Source organism: Medicago truncatula, chromosome 2 (genome assembly GCF_003473485.1).
Source record: "Medicago truncatula cultivar Jemalong A17 chromosome 2, MtrunA17r5.0-ANR, whole genome shotgun sequence".
NCBI classification, from domain to species: Eukaryota; Viridiplantae; Streptophyta; class Magnoliopsida; order Fabales; family Fabaceae; genus Medicago; species Medicago truncatula.
The window spans coordinates 20,842,698-20,848,697 of record NC_053043.1 but is presented as its reverse complement, the minus strand read 5'-3'; positions in this window follow the sequence as shown (position 1 = coordinate 20,848,697).

Sequence of the window (6,000 nt, the reverse complement as noted above, 5' to 3'; positions counted from 1 at the left end):
AAGACCCCCTAGATGTTCAGATGAACTACATCAGGGAGCATTTTGAAAGGACAAAGGAGAAAATCAGCTTGAAGGATGTGCCTGAGGAAATGTATGGAGGAGTTCTTCCTGTTGCCAAGAGCAGGAAGACAAAAAGCAAAGCACTGTCCAAAGAAGAATACCTGGAAGAAGAAGTGCCAAGAAAACCTTCCAAGAGGTCAAGAAAAGCTGATCAGGTTGAGGTTGCAGCACCAAAACCCAAGAAAGTTAAATCTGCCAAAACTGAAAGCTCAAATGTTCCTGCTTCTGAAGAAGTTGTTCTGAAGAAAAGAAACAAAGAGCCTGAGGTTCAAGCTGATGCTACCAAAAGGAAAGCTGCTCCTGATGCAATCAGAAGCAATAGAGCAAAGGGAGAGAGAAGCGTTCAGGAGCGTATGAAAGAAGCTGCTGAACAGCTCAGAACTGAGGACAAGGAACCAAGCCCTAAGAAAGCTAAGAATGCTGAGCCTATGGAGATGCCTTGTTTCAGACTCACTCCTGAACAAGAGCAAGAGGCTAGGGATTATGCTGCTGCTGAGATAGCAAGGAGGAAGGAAATGAGGAAACAGTATGAGAAGCAAAGAGATGAACAGCTCAAGGCAGCAGGGTATGAGCTTGCTCCTGAGAAAGCTGCAGAAATTGCTTCATTGGCTGCTGAGATTGCAGAAGAAACTGTCAAGGAAGGAGCAGCCTTGTTAAGACAAGCCTTGAAAGGAAAGCATGCTTCTGAAGCTGCTCAACCAGAAGCTTATTCTTCGGGTATTCCTTCTCAGCCTAAAGCTAAAATCAATATTCAGATTCCTGACCTTCCATCTTCACCATCATCATCCTCTACTGACTCAGATGATGTTCCTCTAAGTCAGCACCTTAGTAAATTTCTTACAGGCTTCAAACCTACCAAATCTAAAATTTCTGGTACCATAGATTTTGAGCAGACGCAAATCAATTTCTCTGAGCAGAGGATAAAAATCTGTGAAAAATTGAATTTGCCTGCTGATCATTTCTTTCAACCTCCCTTGATTGAACCCGTTAGTATCCAACACCCAGAAACCAATCAAGAAACCAACCCACAAAATAACCAAACTCCACAAAGAGCCTCTGAAGTAGCTCCAGAAGTAACTACTTCAGAAGACCCCCAACAACAAGAAACCTCAACACTTCACAATCTAGAAAAACATTTAGGAGGAGAAATGCAACCAACCCCCACAAAGACCTCTAAAACAGTTCCTGAAAAGACTGTTTTGGAAAACCAACAAACAAACACCCAACTAGAAACTCAAACCATTCCTGAGCAAACTGTTCCTGAACCTACTGTTCCTGAACAAGTTGCTTCTGACCAAGAGCAAAGTGTTCCTGAACAAACTGTTCCTGAACACATTGTTTCTGACCAACCAGAACAAGAACAACAACCAGAATCACCAACCATCAATCTAACTTCTCTAGAACAACAAACAGCTTCTGACCAACCTTCTACATCTCAAACAAACATTCCTGAACCTACACCTATCCCAGACACCATCCTGGAATCTGAATATATTGATGAAGAGCTTATAAGGTTAAGTGATGAGATTCAGAGACTGATTCTTCTCAGAACAGTTCCTGTACCCCCAATTCACTATCTTGATCAATGGATGGATCTGAAGAAGGATTTTAATGAGTTGCTGGATCAACTTAGTACAAAATGCATCTCAACTCATTCTGAATGTTGAAGAAAATGTTGGATGAACTTCATGAAGCTGCAAGAGTGAAAGAACTTGATTATGTGCCTCTGTTAGCCAATACTCCTTTCTATCCAGAGAGTGACTACATCTCAAGGGCTGACAGAATTCGTGAAGGGCTGAGAAGAAGACTGAGAGCCAAGGAAGAAATGGTAAACAAGCAACAAGAAGAACTCAAGAAGCAGTCTGAGCAGATTAAGTACTTAATGGAACAAGTGTCTAAGCTAGCCAAACCTTAGTTGCACACCAATTTTTCTTGTTTAGATTTTGTTTTAAGTATTATATTGCTTTGACTTGTACTTTGACTTGTCTATCATTACTTCTGAATCAATTGATAATTTCTCATGCTAATTACAATTTTATGCTCTGATTATAATTGCTGTATTTTTTATTTGTTTTTGCTCTCATACGTATGTTAATTACAGTTTTACACAAACTCTTTCTTTTGTTTTATTTACTTTTTGTTGATGACAAAAGGGGGAGTAGTTGTATAGTATTTTTAGGCTCTGAGCCCCATTAAATTAACTTGATTAAGTTAACTTTTTGATGAGCTTTGCTCTGAACCATTTTTGTGCTCTGAATTTTTTTTTTAAATACTTCTGATATTTCATTATCCTGTGCGTATTTTATTGAAATTTAATTAATGAGTATAGAACTCAGGGGGAGCTTACAAACCTCACCTTAAAGATCTATTAGAATCAGGGGGAGAGCTTACAAACCTCTATCCCAGTAGTCAACTTATTAATTAGATCAACAACAATTGAATATTTTAAATACTATTGTTTGTCATCATCAAAAAGGGGGAGATTGTTGGAACAAAATGTGTTTCACAATAAACCTTAATAAGTTTTGATGATAACAAGGTATTAAAAATTGTCAATTGGTTATTGCTAATAATTGTTCAAGTGTACAGGACCAAAGGCAAGTCAATAAATTTCAATAGGTCTTGGAAGAACAATGAAGAGCAAAGGAATTCGAAGCATCTGAAGAAAACTGCGTCTGAAGCTAAAGTGCTTCTGAAGCTGAAGTGCTTCTGAAGCTGAAGTGCTTCTGAAGTGATGACGTCATCAGAAGCAAAAGCTCATCAGAAGCAGATGGTCATCAGAAGCAAGGTTTTCATCAGAAGCGAAATCATCACCAGAAGTTACATTTGATCAGTAAAATTCAAACTGAAGATTCAAAGTAGCTGTTTAACATTTCAACCTTGTCTAAGAAGAACGAAGAATTGAAAGGGAGGCATCAACGGTCATTTGGAGAACACTGAGTACTTGTCCTTCGTTAACAGAGTTGACAAAGTACAAGGGTACAACCACTACCTCCACTACTCTGTTTTTGTCTACGCTACAAGACAAGACAACAGCCATGCCTGCAGAATTGTTCCTTCAAGATGGGAATGAATTTGAAGCTAATTCTTCAAAGGACTACACCCAAATCAGGCAAAGGATTACTGGTGGATGATCAAAGGAACTCAACGACTCTTTAGACGGGCTAATCATCTCAACGTCTCTTTCACGCCTCTATATAAAGGAGTGAAGACTTGAAGATTGAAAATAGACACATACAAGTTAAAAAGCGCCAAAACTCTGTCAATTTGATTCTACAAAGCACATTGAATTTCTGCACTTATTTGATACATCTTAGAAATTCACAAAGTCTAGAGTCTTTATTGTATTGTATTGTGAACACCACTGATTGTATATCAAGTGTTCAAGTCAAACATTTTTCCCTGTATTTTTTGTTTGATCAGAAGACTCTTGCCTGCGTGCTTGAGCATTAGAAGACTCTTGCTTAGTGCTTGAGCATTGGAAGACTCTTGCCTGTGTGCTTGAGCATTTTGAGAAGTCTCATACTTAGAGAGTATTGAGCATTTGTAATCTTTGTGATTATAGTGAAATCTCCTTTGAAGTGCAAGGGGGACTGGACTACTTCCGATTTGTGGAAGGAACCAGGATAACTGCTTGTGTCTTATTCTTCTTTTCTCTGCTTTGATCTTTTCCGCTCCATATCTGATTCTGGTCATTAGATCAGAAGCATTCCCAAACTTCTTCTGAAGTATTATCAGAAGAAGTAATTTTTTGAGAGAAAAAGAAAACACAATTCAACCCCCCCCCCCCCCCCCCCCGTCTTGTGTTTTTCTCACCTTCATTAACTGCCGAAGAAAACCTCGGTAGTTAACTGCCGAGGAAAACTGAACATCCAAAACTTCACAAAATTCTCAATTTCTCTCCAATCTTCGCCAAATCTTCTTTCATGAATTGCAAGCAAATCAACGGGACACTTATATTATATAGTAGTGTTCAGGTTTGACTAGACAACTAAAACTTTGTCGTTAGTAATAAAATACTACTACTACACTCTAGAAAAAAAGTAACGATCACGTCTCATTGAAAATTGCTTATTATCAATACATGAAGTTACAAGAACAAACTTTAATTTTCATGCCGATTAAATCTTCATCATTCTAAAAAACATTTCAATATCATTCTAAATTATTTTGAAAGCCGGATTTTTACACAAACGTTTAAAATTCATCATAACGGTTCAAATAGCAAAAAAATATTGGTGCAAATGCACAACTTAATTAAACCAACATTTTTGTACATTAAACAAAGTAAAAAAAAGCCCATGAAATTAAAAATAATGTCATCAAAGTAGAAATATACAAATATACATAACTCAATGTGATCAAAAGACTAAAACTAAAAAATAAGTCATAAAAAAGAAAAATAGTATTACTGGTCCTGATCCTGCTGATGGTGCCTCCTCCTCGGCCTCTGGGCTCTCCTCCTGGTCAAAATCGGCGCGATCTGCTCCCTCATATGGGTCATGGCCTCAAACCACTGCTGAGGGGTCATGCTCATGACCTCCTCCTGGCCTAACTGCGCATCAGCGTAGGCAACAGCGCCACTAACCATGTCATAGGTGTCAGGCGAGCTTCTCGCCTCATACCGCTCCCACTGATCTGCAATGATCTGCTCTTCATTTGCAGGCCTCGGAAGATCTCCTGGAAGAGGTGGCAAGATCTGAGGGTGAGACACCCTAGTGTACCACAGGACATAGCCATCCGCCATCCGCCATGTATCCTCTCCTGCCTGCTCACCCCGATCGTCCGCCCTAAGCGTGTGAGTGCGGAAGTCGACGAACATCTGCACAATGGAAGGCGGTGGGAAGTCCCTAACATCAGTCGGATGTCTGGGGATGGTCTGCACGTATCCGTACTGCCTCAAAATCCTCTCGGGCAAGTGACGGTACACCCTACGGACACCGCACATAATCCACCCAGAAAACCTCCTCGAAGTCCTGGATCTCTCTGTTCTCCTCGTACGGCCTCCAGCATACATCATCTAACTGTATACGATCGAGCAGTGACCGATACGTGATCCCCTCCCCATGACCCTTCTGGAGCTTCCACCTCGCTGCAACCGGATAGTTTTCCAGGTAGTCAGTGTTGAGATCAACACTGAAAAACCCTGGAAAATGCGCCAAAAACCATGCCTGCACAAACCAAACAAATAACATTTATAAATTATTACGCACGGAAAAATATAACAAAAAAATAAAGTTAACATAAATATAAAATTTAAGTTTTCTTACAGTGAGCAGTGTCACGCTCCCCCAAGAGCTCTGTGTCCAGGCCTACATGCATCAGCCAACTCGCCGTATAGATAGGCGAGGGTCATACCTCCCCAGGAATAATTACGCATCCCTGCGTAGCCGTCCGCCATGGTCGTCAAATATATCAGCTCGATGCGCTTGTTGCTTCTATCGCCAAACAACAAGCATCCGACCAAGTACAGAAGGTAACACCGGACGCAGTATGTCCTAACCCTCGCCAGCTCCTCAAGCTCCTCAGGATCCTCCGTACCCGCCAATACGTTGGCCCTACCAAGGTACGAGGTATAGAAGTCCCTCAGCCTCGGGTAGCTAATGTACCCACCGTACTCCTGGTTGCAGATCTTTTCAGCCTCCTGCTGGGACACACCCAGATACCTCATCAGCAGTGCCGCTCCCTCATGCTTGGGCATCTTCTTCCCATGATCCAACATCCGCCCCTCAATAGGAAGATGCGTGAGACATGCGACATCATCCAATGTCACAGTCATCTCCCCCATCGGCATGTGGAAGGTGCTGGTCTCCGGATGCCACCTCTCGCATAAAGTCAGCAGCAGGGCATGAGGCACGGTGGAGTACCCCAAGTAAACCAAATCATGTAGCCCGCTCTGCTTAAGCGGATCCCAAAACCAATTCTCATTCCCGTTAGGGC